General features: G+C 39.5%; 1 protein-coding gene across 2 annotated transcripts in view; it reads left to right on the forward strand.

The window, feature by feature from the left end:
* The window catches only part of PLCD1 (phospholipase C delta 1), a 1,599,641-nt gene that overhangs the window by 1,527,506 nt on the left and 51,034 nt on the right, over positions 1 to 21,101 (forward strand). The window lies entirely within an intron of this gene.

Raw genomic sequence — 21,101 nt, forward strand, 5'->3', positions numbered from 1 at the left:
CTCGTATAGCTTAGCGTGTAACATAGTGCTAGAGTTTGCATTCACAAATGAGTACTGTTGGGCATGTTTCTGGCCACATGTTCTGAGGTGTGGCACAATTTGGCAAACTATGTCATACAGTTTGTGTATTTTGTTGTCTGTCTATTCCAGCTTGGGAGGTCTCTTGCTTGGCCAAATACTTAGAAGCCTCTGTGAATGTGTGTGATTTCTGGTGGTATGTGTGGGTGTCCTTACTGTGTTCTGGTAAGAGTATGTCTTGGTTGTGGTGATGAGATGCATGTGTTAACCTACACCTCATGACTGTCCAGTCCAGTCATGGCTGTAGACTGGACTGCTGTCCAACTTATCCCTGTAGCTGCATCCCAGACAATGTGTGGGGTGTGGTGTTAGGTGGGTTTGGGAGTGTACATGGCATAGAGATTACATTCCCCCAGGATGGCCACATACACAAAGCTGACATTAGTAAACACCAGTAGCTGACTAGTGGGCATGCCTGTATGAGCATTCAGTACTACAAGTACCAAGTACTGTATTTACTTTACTTATTGCTTATGAAGATGTTTTAGACAGTGATGCTCACAAGTAAATATGTGTGTTATGGACGTGACAACACTGGCTATTACAGAAACATAGTAGCTACCTTTAGCAGCAATCCTCATCTGAGGAGCACATCACATCCTGATAGTTGATTACAGATGATGCAAGTGTCAACAGGTCTGTATCATTATCTGGGTATATACTCACATATTCACCAGAACCATGAGCTGTGTTCGGCATGGACACCCACTCCCCAAATGGAGTCAAGTATCAATAGACTCTGCTGCCACTATCAACATGATCAGGATATAATCAGATAGTGTAAGCCATCACCTATGAAGCAGCTAATACACATGGGCAGCTGTCTCCTACATCTTACACTCCTACTGCAGATGTTACACTGGAGTTAAAGATGATATGCAACCTGTTTCATTACCAGTACTGTGCACAACCTTACATACAGTATTTGCAGGTGGCTGTTAGGTTGGCAATGAGAGGTTAGGCTACACAAACCTGAAAGTTCAACCAGTGTGTCTCTGCTCTCACTGTCCACTCTATGTAAGTGTGCACATAGGCATGTGGTCCAGCCCTGTAACAAGGATCACTACACATTTGCATAACATGTACACATGCACAGCTGTTATTGCTTGCAAACAATACTAGAGAGGTGGATATTACATGTCTTATGTGCATGGATAGTTACCTAGCTCTTACAATTTTCTTTGCTGTCATGCTGATAATCTGTGAGATGAATACAATTCATATGTATCCTGTTATTGAGTATTGTACTTGCCAATAGACATAACTAATGTTTGCATAACATAACAGAAATGCTATGTAAAATGGAATACAGATCTGCCTAGAATACTGTACATTACACAGTTATTGGTACAATATCCGACAATGCAAATCATATTTGCACAGTAAGCCCACCTTTGACATGTTCATCTCACTAATACACCCATACATATGTCTACTGTTACAATATATTAACATATACTATCCCCTGTTATAGCACATACTTGTTGGACCAACCCTGACACTGACAGTGGCGGGAAAAGAATTGGTGAATTCCAAGGCCATATATATCATCCCTTTTGGTGTATGCGGAGTTTGCCTTGTGACCTACAGTAGTACACACATAGAATACTACAAGCATTACTACTGCTCAACAATACATCACTACAAGATAGCTATTTCCACTATATGCATTGATTACACTGAAAGTATTACAGAACTGGTACTACATACACAGACATACTAAATGTTATACATAGCTTCTTGGTAATTAGAGGTGTTATTGAATGGTATTTTAATCTTTTTTGGTTTGTGTTTCAGTCTTCTGTTGGGTATTTTGTACTGTTCTGCAAGTATATACAGATGGTTTAAATGTGTGAGAAGGCATCCTTTTATAGTTAGAGATCAGTAACGTGCTATCCTGATCACCAATTGGTGTTCCAGAGTAGTTAATTACATGCACATCAGCTGTGCAGCTACTCCATTAGCCAATACCATGGCAACAATGGAGTATAATTGATTACTCCACTTGGGCGTTGTCCCTTTGCCTTACTTGTGAGGAAAACAGCCTGGAAGTGTTGTCTGAAATCTATTGCAACAGCTGTATGGAGACCAACACAAATATATTGTGTGTAATGCCTAGAAGATTCGGTCTAAATGTGAGTACTGCTGTTATATTTCTGAACATTGCTACTTGTGCAGGGTTTGTCTGTACCTAAAACTTCTGCTTATGTTTCAGTCTGGCCAGGATTTTTGACCAGCTCAAGGCTGTATGGCTATGCATATAATGTTAGGGGGTTTACAGTGTGCTCACCAGACATCTTTAGTATGGTGTAAATGTGTATCATACTGTGCTTATAATCAGTAATTGGTAACACTTCCTGGTGTAATTACTTTCCAACCCACTGAAACAGGATTAGTTCAAACAAACCCTGTAACATCAACAGCTGTTCCATTGTATAACAGCAACTATTTCACATAGGGACATGTTAGTGTGTCTCTGTCCAGGTATGTCAAGGTTTCAGCAGATGTCGTACGGTGGGTGAGTAATCGGTTATGGTATGACAGTATGTATTGTTGTAATTAGTTTGGGTGTGGGGGAGATGTTGGTGGGTGTACATAGCAGATGCAGGTGTGTAGGAACTGCTTTTATACATATTCTATATGTGTGTGGGGGTTCTTTCCCTATGTGAACACCTATCCCTTAATGGACTAATACTATGGTAATTGCAGGCTGATTCATTAAGGCACTGTTGAATGCTTCCTGTATAGCATGCAGGTAATGTTAGTCCTTGAATCTTTTTGGCAATACATCGGAATGTAATAAAGTTTTGCTAAATGAAAGATGTCTGTGTATTTCTGTTATGGATATTTGCAGTCATTGTAGTTGTGTTGGTGACTAACCCTATTTTGCTCATGTCCATAGAACATATTTCTAATAGTGTATTGGCATATACTCTTCATATGTTATTTTATATTGTTTGGGGGTGGCAGAATGTGTGATTGCTATGGTCCATGTTATACTCAGATTTGAACACTTAAGATGCTGTATACACACATATGTGTATATATATATATATATATATATATATATATATATATATATATATATATGTATGTATATATATATATATATATACATATATATATATATATGTATATATATATATATATATATATATAAGATTTATAATATATATTATTGCATACGTTTATATGTACCTCCATAGATGTGTGGATGTTTTTAACCTACCTGTATATCTATATATATGTATATCTTTATATATCAAGATGTATCTATGTCTCTCTCTCTCTCTCCATATATATATATATATATATATATATATATGTGTGTGTACATCTGTATATATAATATATATATATATATATATATATATATATATGTATATATATATATATATATATGTATATATAAGCATACACCTGTCATTCGGTACGTGGCGGTTTGTCCTATTTCCACACAATCTTCCCTTTTGTGTTTTAACCTGTCTGAATACACAACTGGCATAGGTACATCCCAGGTAGCTTAGTGGTAGTTTACTCTGAGGATAGTGTACAAGGTTGCGGGTTCTAATCCTGGAAGTGGTTATTATTTTACATCTCAGGGCAGGCACTAGTAGGGAAAGTGTGATTTATGCACATTTAAGCAGTTGTAAGCAAGTCTGCCCATGGTCTGCGTGATGGTAAGCTAAGGTTACACCTATGAAGTGCTTATTTTAACCATGTTTAAGCGCCACTTACCATCGCGCAAACCCGTGCAAAACCACTTACAACTGCTTAAAAGTGCCTTACTCAACCTGCATGCAACAGCCCTTATTCTGGCCCACAAAATAAATTAACAGCCCTTGCAGATCTTGAACCCGGATTCATGAACACCACAGTCACTGGCTTTACCACTAAGGCATCTGAGATATGTACAAATGTTATGGTGTTTAGAATATACATTTTACTACGGGCATTCCTCACTACTGAAAACAAATGTGACAGTCAGTTGGTGTACATATGTATGATACATGTTAATGTTCATATGTTTGTGGAATTAAGTGCTGCAATGTGACCTGACAGGGTGTATTATGGATGAGAATGGTTCTTGTTTTGTGTCCATTTTTATTGTCCCCATACTCCATGTATACCCCTCCAGTTCACTTATTGAACATCCAACCCAGGCTCTCCTTGATGCATAATTTCATTACCCATCATTCCTCCCCCACCCCAATCTCCACATACACAACAACCATTCCTTCTATGGTGAATTAAGTTAATATTAATAGTTATAATACCAGAGCTGCATGTGTTTTGTGTACACTTCAATTCCTTTGGAGTTCTTCTGTGTCACAAAGTGTGTTCATAGATGTTTATATATATGGCTACAGATGTAACTATATATATATATATATATATATATATATATATATATATATATGTGTGTGTGTGTGTGTGTGTGTGTGTGGGTGTGTGTGCAAACATCACTGACATGCATATATATATATATATCTTTAGTATTAATTGTTAACAGTTATACATATGTAGACTTGTATATGTTGATTCACAAACTACAGTACATTACAATGTGCTGTACATATGTATACAAAGTGACTGTCCCATTTGTGGTCAGTACTGTAGAATGCTTATAGTAAAAGGTGTAGTCTAAAGACTATGAAACATGTAAACAGCTCAGATGGCTTAGTGGTAAGTCCCGTGACTATGGTGTGCATGGTCCAGGGTTCAAGACCTGCAATGCTTCAAAAATGTTTTTTACTCCAGAATAAGGCTCATTTAAGCAGTTGTAAGCATGTTTAAAAGTGTTTGTGTGACATTAAAGCAGCAGTTAAACATGGTTAAACAAAATTTAAAAGCGTATAACCTGTGCGCACAAACACGGCCACATCTGTTAACTACACAGGATATATACATGTCAGTGAAGTAGCATCTCACTATGTGTTAACATAACATTACATTCTCTGTTGACTTTACTCTCCAGCACACATGGGTTTATATGGGTGTTTCAAATGTTTATTATACTGAACAATACTACCTAAATATGCAAGCTGTGGTTAAGGTATGCCCTTGCAACTCCCACTCTAATATCACCCACCCCATCTAACCACTACCTTTCTTTCCACTCCACTAACTACCTTGATTATAGCAAGCTCAGATGCTCATAAGCCTAGTACTTATTATACAGCAGGAACTTCTTATTGTAACATTTGTTAATGTCTGCTATGTACTTCACAGATAAAGATTCTAGTTGTCTTCAGATGTACTATGTCCTTCATCTGTAAATATGTTGCAAGTAATTGCTATGTAAATTGTTAATCGCTATGTAATCCAATGTAACTACTGCCTGTTTATTTTAACTGTGGAGCTTTTCTCCCCGGGCCTCTGCTGAAAATGGTCCTACGTCCAGTCAGACACTCCCGGTCAACAAATATAAATAAAAAGGTATACTTTTTAACATGATAAACATCTCTGACCTTATTGGGATTTGAACCAAGAATGCACAGATACTATGCGAATGTTGTAACCATTACACTATTGACATTAACGTTGCTTTTGCATATTTCCTATTTAGATGATTTCTATGTGTAAGCTAGGCTAAGCAAAGGGTGGAGGCACCCAAACCCACTGAGCTTCACTTACTCTTGAAATAAAAACATAAATGAAATGAGAGACTATAAATTAAATTTCTAACTACATTAGGCATAGCCTCTCATTGACACACTTCAAAAGAAACCTTGATGTGTGAATGGGTAACAGAATATACACCCCTGGGATCATGTGTCCCAGATCCATACAGCCAGGAGGGGGGAGCCCCTCCAGTTTTATAGCTGCAAGACCTGTTGGGGAAATTGAATGGCATTGATTTTTCACGTTAACATGTCCCTTTTTAGATCACTAAGTGCCCCTATCACCCTCCGACACCCCAGTCTTCAACAGTTTCCAGCAACTCTGCCTGGAATAACTTCATTGGCTATGCTTGACAGAGGCTCAGTTACTTCATCAATGGTGTGGAGAAAGCCAACACACTGTAGCTATGCTTCTAAATGCCCTTGGGCAGATAGCCTACTACAAGTGCAGGCCATCACAGAAATAATATGTGAATAAACAGAGCTTTCAGATCACAATATGCAGTGAAAACTCACCATGTAGTCAGAAAGCAGTTAAGTACAGCAAGAACATACAGAACATTGATATTTAATCACTCCAAAAGCCTATCTTGGAAGCTAGAAGACTTGTATCAGTTTAAGGCTTTCTATTGCTTACCAGTAGGTTACCTACAGGAAAGATGAGAAATAAGCACAGATGGGAAACATGCATGCAACAATACCATACTGGCTTGCATGTGTCAGCCTTAGGCTTTCGAATACTGGCCAAGGCTATTGGCGCCCCCATGGTGCCTTTTTTAGGCAAGTCACACAGGTGAATCCCACCTCCATAAACAGCACAATAGCAAAATCAATGAGGGTTATGCTACTCAATGCCAGGAGATGTAATCACAAAATGCATGCACTCACAGCACTCCTCAGTATGGACAACATCAATATCTGTGCAGTAACTGAAACCTGTTTTAAGGCTCCTGAGAGCACGGTAGCACTACTGGACTAAAACCCATACCACACATTTTGGCCACAGAACATGGACTGACACAGACATGGAGGGGGTGTATCCATATTCATTAGGGATACCTACACCTCCAGGTTAGTGGGGCAGCATGATACCTCTGAGATCATCCATGTGCAGCTAACATCAGCCACAACTGCAATGCAAACTGTGGCCTGCTACAGATCACCCTCCATGACCCAGGACCACCACTCCACCTACCTGGAGACAGTGGAAAACATGACACTCCTACCGAACACCCTGGTATTGGTCGATTTCAACTACCCTACCATTAACTGGGAAACATACTCAAGTACTCACTTCTAGGCCCAGCGCTTCCTGGAATTTATCACCTCAAATACCCTGTATCAGATGGTAAACTCCCTAACCAGAGGTGGAAACATTCTAGAAGTGGTAATCACCAATATGGGAGACAGGTGCACCACAGCAGAGGTAAACCGATCACTGGTTAGATCTGACCATGAACTGTTCACTGATGATTTCCACACCCAACCATCTCCCCCACCCAAGGAAACCACAGTGAAAACCTTTCCTACAGCTAACTTCACACTACTAAAGACAGAGGTAGGAGGTTTCACAGCCCCCACGCTAAGGGAAAACACTGCTCAAGATACAGAAAGATTTACAAATGCACTCTATAAGCACCTACAAGGATGTATGGATCATGCCATCACTGGTAAACCAAGACTTGCTCCTCCAAGACAAGGACACCAGTCTGGTGGACCCCTGCAATAAACAGGCTATACAACAGAAGTAGGACAGTAGTCCAGAAAAACAACAAATCCCAAAAAGGGCAGACATCCGTGACCAGTATTAGTAAAAAACTTAGGTCCCTGATGAAATCACCCAAGGGTAACTTCAACAGGAAAATAGGCAAGGATGCGAAAGATAACCACAAAGCCTTATTTGGCTATGTCAAGGATCTAAGTGGTAACACACAGATTTGCACTGTGCTGGTGCAATATAGCACAAAATATACTGAACCTACTGATATTGCCAGCATCCTTGCAGATACAGTCAGTGCAAACTTCACCCCCTACAGAGCCCACAACAATACCATAAAAGTACAGTATCCCAGACATCAGAGACACACAGGTGGAAATAGCTCTCTCAAACGGCAAAACACAGCATCAATGGAGGCAGATGGTGTCCCAGACTGCGTCTTGCAAACACTACAAGACGAACTAACCCCCCACCTAATTAAGCTTTTCAACCTCCGCCTCTACACAGGCTACATGCCCATACAATGGCGCATAGCAACAGTTATTCCACTCCACCAATGTGGAAACACAACTGACTATGGTAGCTACCACCCCATAAGCCTGACTAGCCTCGTCTGCAAAGCTATGGAGCGCATCCTCATGGCACTCATTAGCAAAGACATTGGTAACCTCCAAACACTTGACCCAACCCAGGTCAGCCTGGTTGAGTGCATGCCTACTGAACCTGTTTGACGTCTTACAGACGGTCACAAGGCATTAGATGAGGGGAGAGGTGGTTCACACATACCACCTGGACCTCGCCAAGGCTTTTGACACCATTCCCCACTCAGGTATTATTGATAAACTCACCAGCCTGTACATGAACCCATACATCACAAGATGGATTGCCAGCAGGCTTACACACAGAACCCACATGGTAAGACTAGCAGCCTCCAAGTCCAACTCTTAACCAGTCACAGCTGGTGCCCCACAGGACTCAGTCCTGGGACCCCTACTGTTTGGCATATACTTCTCAGAGGTACAGGCAAACACAGGTGGACTATGGCAGACCATGTTTGGCAATGACTGTAAACTGGGATGACAGTCCAGCTGACACAGACATCCTTCAAAGGGCCTCACAGAGACCGACACAGGGTGTCAAAGTGCTTGGTTATTCCATTTGGGAAAAACTAAACATCCACATATTAACACATAAGTGGCAGCTACCGTAATACAGACGAAGTAATAGGGGATCTGGGGTCTAAGGTAGATAGTGATCTCTCCTTTGACAATCATATCTCAAAATTAGTTAGGACATCCTTCTATGTAGGCCATCTGATTACTAAAGGATTCGCATCTAGACATACTGAGGTTATAGTGCCCCTTTACTCGTCACTCATCAGTCCCATCATAGAGTATAATAACCCATTTGGGATGTACCTCAGAAGACACTTCTGACAGCTGGAAGGTCCACGAACGTACCTCACCAAGAGGTTTACTGGCTTCAAACATATGTCCTATGCAGCCAGACTGAATAAACTCCTGCTTTACTCAGTGGCATCTTGTTTACTCAGAGATGATCTCTGCTGGCCAAGAAAGCCATGTCCAACTCAGGCTTAATGGATATGCTCCACCTATGAGAATCCATGTCACAGTGAGCCACACCCTGTAGTGGGCTAAACCTTCCCACAACAATAACTAGAACATACTGGAGGGACAGATTCCTGACACAGAAACTCCCCATGCTTTGGAACAACATCCCCAATTACATTTTACAGAGCCGCTCACTAACACTCTTCAAGAGAAACCTTGAAGAGTAGATGGGGAACAGTAGATACAGTCCAGGGAACCTGCCATTGGCTCTGCTCCACAGAGGGACAGTAAATTAATCAATGGGGTGGAAAAAGCTGACACATTTTGGATAGGCTTATGAATGCCCTGGGCAGTTAGCCAAGTAACTACCTATGAACCTATACATACAGTATCAGCACATGCTGATAGCTTAATTTACTGTTCAGGTGTTGACTTACCTTGCACCAATAGCAGTTGTGTGTGCAATAGGCGCTGCCTATGTTGGATGCACACAGTAGACTGCCTATATATGACTATTTACAGGTAGTCTTGTGTGTGTACCATCCATTTTTACTGTGTGTGCAGGTGGAAAAAGGTGTAAATTCCTAGGTCCCTACACTGTCAGTGTGTGTGCTATACATTCCCTCCTTGCCAAGACATGGCTCAGGGTGTTCATGGTTTGAGTACCTCTGCACTTGTGGGGCCCTTGGCAATGGTGGTGGGCTGTGAGGGCCTTCACCATTTTGTCCCTGCTGCAACTGTTTCTGCAGGATCATATTGTGTAGCATGGCACATACTATGAAGATGTGGGCACACGTGCCTGGAGAGTACTGCAAGGCTCCACCAGATATGTCTAAGCAACAGAACCATGATTTAACAGCTGTGAGGCATACCAGATGTTGGAGTCGTGATAGCTTCCAGGGCTGCCCAGCACACACATCCATGATAATGCCCTGGGCATTGCACACGACCTGGCAGTTGATGGAGGGGTATCCCTTGCGGTTTATGTAGTGCCTACCCTGGTCATCGGGTGGTGACTTGATGTGTATGTGCATGCAGTCTATTGCACCCAGTACCTCCGGGTATTCTGCCACATGGTGGAAGAGATGCATATTGCTGGCCAACTCCTCCTACGTTCGGGGGAAGTATATGTGCTCATTGGCATGTGGTAACATGGCATCCAGGAAATGGTGAAGTACCCTGGATGCTGATGCCTGTGAGATCCCCATGATATCCCCAGTTGACCTTTGAAAGGTACCTGTGACTAGTATTCTCAAGCTTACACATACCTTCATATCCACTGGGATGGGTTCCCCTCTGTTTGCTCTGGCTCTGAGGCGTGGCCGACACAGCTCCACAAGTTGCAGTAGGGTGTCCCTGTCCACCCTGTAATGCTCTGTCTCCAAATCATGTAGCCCCTGGTAGGTTACCCTGGATTTGAATACTCTTCTCCTCTTCTGGTGACTGAGGTGGTTGTCAGCATCATCCTCCACACCACCTTCATTCTCCAACACATGCTGGTGGATCAAAGCTATGGCAGCCCCTAACATGTAAATATTACAAGTTCCCCTTATGTATACACCAATGGTGCAGAGTGTATGAGAATACACAAGTGTGTGTGAGGTGCTTTCACACTTTATACTATTGTGCTATGGATGCTGCTTATGTCATTGGCTGTGTATGAGCAATTCCAGCTGCAGGGTATCTTAATTATGGGTTTTACAGTGCGTACTGCAAGTGTGGGGCCTGTAGTGTGGAGTTCTGCTTGCTTGCCTGCCTTGATTAATCTGTTGCCCTTTAATTCACTTTTAAACCTGGATCCCCTCCCATTGTCAGGCATGCATCCATCTGCCAACTTTCTTGTTTTGTACTTTCCCTACCCAGTCTTGTGTTGCAAAATGTGTCTTGTAGCTGATATAATGCAATTCTGCTTTGTTCTGCTGTGACACTTTACTGTTTTCTTTGCAGTACAGCCCCTCCCCTTTCCTGTTCTGCAGGTAGCTGCTTGCAGCCTTGTTAGGTGTTGTCAGTGGCCCACTGTAGGTTCATAGGTGTTAATTATTCATTTGTACTCCAATTTCCCTGCTGCAGCATTTCCTTATTTTTTCCTATAGCCTTCCTGTTTCAGCTCCAGTGCGCACCACGCAAAGCCATTTACCGAGTTTAAGCGCTTTTTAATCTCCGTTCACATGCATACTCAGTTACTTTGTGTGCTCTCAGTTAAGCAAAGCTATAGCCAGTTCAACACACACCTTTCCTGCAGCTTTGCTTAGCTACGGACAAATCAGATTAGCAATGCTCCAGTGTGTTTACAGCAAAGGTGACACACCCCTCTCTTGATGTCATTTTTATCTCAAGGGCACACCTCGGTGTTATAACACTACACTGTAAGGTGCATTCTTACACCAGTGGGGAATCTATGATTCACTATTACTCCTCTCATTTGCATGGAATTTCCTACTAATTCCTAGCTACCGTGCAAAACATTGTCACAGCCCCTTAGCAACCCTTGCACCATGGTGTGGTGTAACATGCCTGCCATTAACTATTATGGGGAAATCATGATATGTGTTACATTGCAATTTTATTCTATATTTTTCTATTTTCCTTGCGATCCTGTTTGCGCACCACTGCCCTGTGCTTAAACTTTGCAATAGTGCGAAAAAGAAATTAAATTTTATTTTTATATTTTTTACATTTTTTTTATGCCAATGGCTATATATTTAGCCATTGGCATATATTAACAATGTAATACATGTGTTTGGTCGGCTGTCATGGCTCCGATTTTGTTTGCAAAAATGTAAACCATTTTTTATGGTTTACATTTCTGCATGCTTACACTCCACCTGCACCACTTCCTGGATCGCTAAATACCTTCATTTGCATGCTACACTGCTGCAAATGGGGTAATTAGCATATAGGGGCCAGGAGCTGTGCGGCCGTAGCGTACGCAGGTAGTGCATGTGGAAATAGCTCGTACCTGGATCACTCGCTAGCCATATTTGGTGTTGGAACGCAACCGCTACGCCTGCACCTGGCGCAAGCTTCATGAATCCCGGAGACTGTCTCGTGCAACACTGAGATGTTTTTGGATTTAAAAGACTTGCTGTAGTGTAAGCTCACAGACACATTTATAGCATAATAGGGTCTCTAGTATAAACTACTGGAATTATACTTTACAACATTAAATAGACTATATGACAGAAAAGCCTTACTCCCATGGTCTATTATTCATATGTGAGCATCACACATTTATGTTGAGGTATCAGTATGACAGCTATTTTCAGCTATAACTTAGGTTTATGTGCAAGTAATGTGTCAGGTTGACATACTCTGAATAACAGATGTTTATTATCAATATATACTAAGAATAGCAAGCAGTGGTAAACTTAAAACACATGTATGCAAATGAGATGAAAAATACAACATGCTTAATAGCTGACATCATAGTATCACAGAATTGGAATGCAATGCGACACCTTAGAAAAACTGGACAATTATAATCACAGTGACAGCATGTGACATCTACTAATGTAGGGTATGTCAGACACACATTAGTGTTCATCAGCTAATGTACCACTGTCACTACCTTCTACCTCTGTTTGGATTATTTTTATCTATGTACATGCACAATTCAAACACTGTAATGATGATCATTAACTATGTAACAAGCAGACATAACAGATGAACACAATTAGCTTTGTGCACAACACTTATAGAAAACAGTGTGTAATTTTGTGTTAAACCATCGCAAGACTGTTTTATATATATATATATATATATATATATATATATATATATATATATATATATATATATATATATATATACGTTGAGCTGAAGTACATGCCAGAAAGTGTCTGCCAACAGCATTCATAATGTTAAAACAGCAGACATCCAATAAGTAATAGAATAGGCAGGCTATGTACAACAAAACAGACAGTGAACACCCTTGCCAGACTTGCCACCTATTATTCAAGCAGCAGTACAAACACAATCAACTTATATGTCAAACATTTTCTGTAAAAGCAATATGATAGATACACATGTCTGTCATTTAGGTTGCGACTTAAAAAAACTGCAGTTATCAAATATACCCTGCTTATAACTCAAAGGATAATGTTAAATTAAATCTTTAATGTTATTCAGAAGAAATCAATGACTGTTGCACTTACTTTACAGATGCATCATGTGTAGTCTGGCATTAATATTAGCATGCTTGAAGTTGCAAACAAAACTGATTTTTTTAATTATATTATGAGTGTTTCTGGGGAAATTAATGTTGACAGTTATAACACATACCTCTCTCTCCCTCCTCTGTTCCTCCAGACTGCACATACTGTCAATGCATAGAGCTTAATTTTGGGCCTGGTGTTCATCACCTACAGACAGGAAAAAAGGATGTATTACTGCCACAGAAGGATTGCATCAGGTCAAGATATGATGTTTGCTATGTAGAAGTAAACAGTGAGCATAACACGCCATCTGACCTTGACATGAAATGCAGCTTTGTATTTTGCACAGGCAGTTATTGTTGTGTAACTCTCAATACTGCACTTACATGAAGAGTGCTATATACAAACAAGAAGAACTGAGACTCAAACCTAAACTCTTGTCTGTGTTTGCACTAAACCCTGGCACCTACTTGCCAAGCTAATCCATCTTGGTTGTGATTGCATGGATTGATGTGAGTTAAAAATCTTAATTATATGACTATGCAGAAAAGACTTAAACAAGTGGATCTGTGCTTCTAAATAACAGTAAGTGTGATGTTTTGTTTTTTCAATTGCATAGGTCAGTCAATATCTGTACAGCAGCAGCAACACATCATGTGACTGTCTCTGTATACCATTAGTGCAATTCATAGCTTTCTGTGCCTCGGCGATCTTTCATGTCAAATGGAGTATACTCACATGCTGATTTTTTAGGGTCTATATTAGAACACCAAACTTTCAAAATTTTAAGTGTTCTAATATCGAACCCTATTAATCAAAAATTTAAAACATCGAACATACAGAACAGCGAATTATTTGCTAGGGAAAAAAATTGCTGTTCCAAAACACATACACACAACACAAGCACACCAAACAAACAGCAATCCACACACATACACCTAAACTCTTTCACCTAACCCTACACTAAACTATACATACACCACTAACTATCCACTTACCTTAACCCAAACCCTAACCCTAAGGTCCGTCACTATCGCACAGTCACCTCACCCACACCCTAACCCTAACTCACCTACCCAGCCCTAACCCTCACGTCCACACAATCGCACATTTACCTGACCCGCGCCCTAACCCTAACTCACCTAACCCTCACGTCCACACAATCGCACACTTACCTGAACCTGACCAGTAACTGTCCACCACAGTGCTGAAAATACTGAAGCAATAGAAATGGACAACCAAATTCTTTCCCTAGGAAAAAATTTGTTTTTTTGTTTCTTCGATATTTTCAGTGTTCGCCGAAAAAGGGGTGATATTAGAACACCCGAAATTTTGAAAGTTTGGTGTTCTAATATAGACCCGATTTTTTCCTGTCATTGTAACCTACAGATATAGCACAAGACATGGGCATTGCAGCTGCACATACAAACAGACAGGTATGGTTATCCACCTTGTTTATAGGTTGCCACATTTTCTAGCACAACTGTGATATAGGATATTCATGTTGCCTTGTTCCATACACAGGTACATCTGGATGACATGTGCACTATTTGTCATGTAAGTGTCTCCATACCCTGTGAGTATGTGCCATAGTTGTCCTGTCCCTCTGCCTGCATTCATGACTGTGGAGCTTAACGACATGTTGACATTTGTGTGCCTTGTCATTACTACAGGTTCTATGTTATGACAGATGTTATGGTCCCCAAACAGGGAGGACATAAATGGCAAGACATTCATCACTTTAACATGTCACTTTTGAAAATCCCATTCGTGCTCTTCATGACTAGTGTATTCTTCTTTATCTGCCAAGGACACTAGTGATCTGTGCATTAGCCTCGGCAATCCGGTATGTGTCTATATTATCAACTGTGTATTGTACCCCTGCTGGAATGCTACATGATGGCTTCTCACTTTTTAATTTCTCCAAGTCTTTTGGGTTTCTAATACCATGAGGGGAATGGACCCTATTCCTAAGTCTAACTATGATTAAAGTTCATGAAATTAGTATTGTTTCACTCTTTGATGTTAGCCAAAAGTGCTCTTCCCAGCACCCAAAATGTGCCCAGTAATGACTCCTTCTGTAATTCGTATGGTGGTACATGAATTGGTAACATATCTAAATACGATTGTAAATTCTTTTTTATAAGACCAGTTGCTTCTACTACTATTGGAACTGTCTGAGTATTTTTCTTCCACATGGCTCTCATTTCTGCCTGCAGATCGAGGTATTTTATGACTTTGTGTCTCTGTATGCAAGACACTGTAGTCACTAGGTGTAGCAATTTCAATAATCAATGCTACTTTTGTCTTCTTTTCTTGGACCACTATATCCGGTTTTCTAGCATCTATCTTTTGACCTGATGATATTGGGTGATCCCATGTGATGTAAACTTCATCATTTTCTATGATTCTCTGTGGCTCATGTTTCCAGTGTTTTTCAGCCACTTCAATACCATAATGTTTGCACAATCTCCAGTGTAACAATCGCGCCACATTATTATGCATTTCAGTATACAGTCCCTCTGCCATTAGAGAGTTGCAACCAGCAATAAGGTGTGTGACTGTTTCCAATTCGGTTCCACAAAACTTGCATATGTCTGTTTCTCCCACATGTTCAATGGACTTAGTAAACCAGCATGTATGTAGCCCACTATCTTGGGCTGCCAATATTAACCTTTCATTTCTTGATGCAAATTCACCTCTCCTTAACCATTCCTGCATTCGTTCTTGATCAACATGAGGCTCTTCCAGAAGTTTTCTGTACTTGCAACTATATTTATGTTTTTTCCACATTTCTTGCCTTCTCATCTGGTCAGTCACCTTATATTCTTTTTTTTTTAGCACATTCGCTTGCTGTTTGGTTTTTATCCACTTCTCGTTTGATTTCCATTCCTGCTTGATGTCAATAAGCTTCTGCTAAATTAAGCAGAGATGTCATCTTAGATTTATTCTCTTCATGTTTCAAAACTTTCACCACATTTGGATCTTGTGAGGTCAGTAGATATGTGTGGAGATTGCAGATGTATACATGTAATCAATTTCAAGGTGGCCCATCCCTCCTTCAGAATGGTGAATATATAATCTTGGTATACACTGATTTTTATAAATCATTTGGTGAGCATGAAGCATCCTTCTTGTTTTAATATCCAATATATCCAACACTTTTTGGGGCCAGTCAATCACTCCAAAACTATAAGTTAGGACAGGAAAAACAAATTGATTTATAGCTTGGATCTTGTTCCTAGGTGTCAGTCCTGTTTTCAGGATTAATTTAAGTCTTCTAAAGTACTCCTTACTAAGCTTTATTTGCATTTGTTCATGTTTTTTTGCTGATCCTTCATCAATTCCCAAATATTTATACACCCCCTCTTGCTCACGTTCTTTTATATCACATTCTTGTCCCAAACTGATGTTTTCCTGGTGCTGCAATTTTCCTTTTTTAAAGGTTGCTTTTGCACATTTATCAAGACCAAATGACATTCCAATATCATCTGAAAAAGTTTTGACAATCTGCAGCTGTGCTTTCAGTTCCTCAGCTGATGAGCTAAACAATTTTAAATCATTGACAAAGAGAAGATGAGAAGTCATTAGACTTTGTTGTTTTGTAGAAGCCAAATTATAGCCATGACCTAAGCTGTTAAAGGAGTACCGCACTCACAGACTCAAAAAACATGTTTAAAACATCACGGCATGATGTTTCCTACACTTTAACAGCACTCTGGGATTATTTACAGGATTTTAAATATTCTTATATGTAATTCCAGACTCTGACCACCTGGAGGCTGGCATATTGACGTGGCTTGGATAAATCAGGTTGCCATCCAGTATCCCAGAAATCATTGTTTGGCTCAGAAATGTTACATCATGCAGGCCTCCGTTTGCCTAAAATTCCTGTCATTTCATAGATGTTGCATGCGTACAAAGTACTGAGTAAAATAGAACAGTGTAAGTAACATTCCCTGCTGCTGGATGACTACTTAAAACAGAAACAGTGCAAATGCCACAGAACACACTCAAAGTGCTGTTTACTGCTGCCTTTTTTTCTAATTTAGTTTAAATGGCACTAATTTGTGAGACAATGAATTCCAGTCAATTTACTTCTCCCCTCCCCCATAACACTTAGCTTTCCTAGCTGTCAAAGTCCTGAGGGTAATTTGACCAGTAATTCCACTGATTGGCAGATCTCAGCAGGGTGCTTGACTCATGTAATTTAATCTTTGCTCTAGCATTTCCTTTGTTAGAGGGGACATTTTTTGCTGCACTATAGCCATGGCCTTACTTGACTGCAATCACATCCAGTAAGGTCTTGCACCAAGGAGCTAAAGAATAAAACATTTATACTATTAACCAGTTTAGATCTTTATTAATTTAAGTGTTAAGGTATCACTTCATGCTTCCACCGTGTTAAAAATTGAGATTTACATGTGTAAAGTGTGTTGGTATGCAGTGTTTGCCTTCATATGTTTTTACTCCACTAGTTGGTTTGCAAAAAAAAAAACTTTTGCAGTGTCCCTGGATTTGTCTTTGTACATACAAACCACATTGCTCTATTTTCCCCTTCCTTTTTCTTGTGTCCAGAAGTCACTTATAACAAAGTAAATTTTTTATTGATTTTTTTTTTTAAACAAAGGACATCAAGGTTAACTTACCTTGAATCAGATAATGGATGCCACTGCAAACAATCACTGTTGAAATATTTGTGCATGGACAAAATCCCTTACTAAATCTATTTGCCAGCCTCCAATTCAATTAGTGCTATGGCTTTAATATACTGGTGTGTTTGCTCATGCCTTCCAAATATCTCCACCATTACATACCAGTTTTGCAGTGTAGTAACCACCCGACATGCCCATACACCTTTAGCCATCAATATGTTCATGTGAGTATGTGAATTAATTTTCAGACTTAAGGTGTGGAAGCTGCACTGAATAATTCTAGGTGCTTGTTCAGGTTTCACATGGTGCTTGCTTAGAGCTACTCTCATGTTAAGCCACTATGAATATGTTGCACTGCCACCTCTGATACCAGGGTAATGTTTTAATCTTTCTATTCCCGCACTGCACACTAGCAGCATCTGGTGCAAATACAACAGAGGAGTATGCAAGCGATACACCACTTAAGCATCATTTGCCGTGCAGAATGTACAAGTATGCATACCAAATTTCTGTGTTTCCAAACATCGGTGTTACTACACTATTAATAAAATGAACAACATTCAGGCTGGGGGAAGGACAAGGGAGCCATGACATCACAGAATGGGTGGGTCTTATTATTTTTGTTAGAATCAGATGATGGCTGTGGTGATGTCACTTTGGGGGAGGGAACTGATTAAAAAAAAAAAAAAAAGTACCTGCACTGCCTGGCCTCGATGATGTCAGTAACTGGGTGACTCCAGCAAGCTTTATTCAAATGTGAGAGAATCATTTTGTAAGTGAAACCATCACAGTATGAGAAGGTAGGCTTCTGTTACAGAAGTAAAGGGAATTATAGAAATTGTAAATGCTTTATTGTTGTTGCTTTACAGAGGACAATGTAAATAGGGAGGAAAAGGGCCGTGAAGTTGAGGAACACATTAGAGAAACCTGTTGTACTCCTTTAAGTAAACAGCTTAATGGATTAATGGCAAGGCAAAATAGCAATGGTGACAGGGAGTCACCCTGGAATATCTCCCTTTGGATTTTTATCCCTGGGATAATAATCTGTCCTTTATCATGGCTTAATTGTAAAGTGGTCTGCTACTGTTTCATGGTTACTGTAATGTAGTCAATCAGTGTAGGGTGTATCTTATACATTTTTAAGCACTCTTTTATCCATGAATGTGGGATACTATCAAATGCTTTTTTATAGTCAATCCATGCCATACTTAGATTCTTCCCTTTCTTACAGTTCTCCACTATAACTTTATTTAACAACAAATGATCCTTTGTTCCATATGACTTTCTTTTATTGCCCTTTTGTTCTACTGCCATAATTGAGTTTTCTTCTAAATGACTATAAACTCTGTCGGCGTCAATCCCCATGTATAGTTTATACATCGTCGGAAAACAAGTTATTGGTCTATAATTTTTAGGTTAGCTTGCAGGTTCACTCTTAAGTAAGAGCATTGTTTTTCCTGTTGTTAACCAGTGTGGTGTCTGTTCGGGGTGTGCATATAAATAGTTCTTACTCATGGCTAGATCTTCATGTAAAGAAGTTAATACTTTAAGCCAAAGGTTAGGTACTGTATCTGGGCCTGGGGTTTTCCAATTAGAGGCTTTTCTCAACTTTGTTTCAATCTCTCTGGCTGTTATTTCATCCCATTTCATATCCTGTACCTTTAAACTTCTTATTCTTTCTTTTACTTCTTCTATCCATTTAGCATCTTTATCTTCCACAGGATCTTCATAAATACTTCTCCAAAATGTATCTACTTCCTCTTTTTTCAGCAGTCTATCAATTCCTTTTACCTTATTTCCCAATTCTCTATAAAGCTTTTTTGGGTCATCAGTAAATTGCTTATTTTGTGTTTTTCCCTTATATTTATCTTCATATTTTCTGAGTCTTTCCGCCTGTTTTGAAATTTTTAGTTTATCTCTAATAGTGCATAACAGAGCCTGGTCTGTTCTAATACTGTGCACTGCTTTTATCACCTCTGTCTTTCTTAATAGTTTTGTTGATTTGTTCCCTCTTCTATATCTTCTAACAATGACACTTCTTGTCTTAGCTGCTTTATAGTTTTCTCTATTCAATATTAACATGATGGTATTCGCTTTAGAATTTTATCAATTATTAATTTAGGAGCACAGTAATATATTCTGTTTATCTGTTATATCGCATAAATCTCTATGGACAGTCCTAATTACTGTGTTCATTTGTTTTATCAAGCTTCTGACGTTTGGGTTTTTATTAACCTTCTGCAGTCTATTTCTCTCATTGATCTTGATATATCTGTCTTTGTCTATTAAATCAAGCAACTCTTCTCTTAACTCATTTTCTTCCAAACTGAGGGCACATCCCTTGTTTCCTATTTCCTGTGGGCATTCTATAGAAAGTTCTATAAAATCTCCTTGTGGCACATTCTCTTCAATTTCATCCTGTGTCATCTGTTGTTTTGTCATATGGAAACTCACTGGCCTATCACTCCTGAACATTGACTACATCAGAGTTTTCACAGTTTCCTGTTCCTTTCCTTCCTGTCTAGCTTCAAGTGAACTTTTATACTGGTTTCCTGTGGAAGGCTCCAAAATATCTTGATATGGCACCTGACCTGTTGCTTCCTGTTCCACTGGTTTCCCCTTAATTTGGATATCCATTGCTCTATCCTGTTGTGGTGCTTTCTGCATTTGATTTTCTACACTGAATCATTCTCTTTGCAGCTGTTCCATTACCTCAAATTCTATTTCTTTGACTTCTCCATTACTCATCTCTTTTTCTACTTTTCCTCTTAGTCTTCTTATTTTTTGTATTGTAAAGTTGTCCATATCTGGATTCCTTTCCCTATATTTTTTTTCAAATATCTTTGGTGCTGCTCTTTTTGTATTGGTTAGTTTTGCTTTCTCCTTTGTATAAATATTACACCATATTAAATCTCTCTTCCTTTCCCCTGTCCATATTTCTTCTTCACGTCTCCTGATCTTCTTGCTTTTCCTTATTCTGGGGACTCAGTCCATCATGCTGTGATGTAGTCTGTTTTAGACCTTCTACATTAAATCCTTCACTTCGCAGGCACTCCATAACTTCAACTTTGATTTCTTTAACTACATTAAATCTTTGTGTTTTTAGTCTTTTTATTGTGAAATTTTCCATTTCTGAATATGTTTGCCTGTATTTTTCTTCGAATATCTTTGAAACTGCCTTCTGTATATTACTTAACTTGGCTTTCTCCTTTGCATAAATATTGCACCATATCAAATATCTCTTTCTTTTCCATGTCCATATTTCTTTTTATATTTTTCAAATATCTCTAGGTTTTGTTGTT

The sequence above is a fragment of the Protopterus annectens genome, chromosome 3.part1 (genome assembly GCF_019279795.1).
Source record: "Protopterus annectens isolate FY-2018-M chromosome 3.part1, PAN1.0, whole genome shotgun sequence".
Classification (NCBI taxonomy): domain Eukaryota; kingdom Metazoa; phylum Chordata; order Ceratodontiformes; family Protopteridae; genus Protopterus; species Protopterus annectens.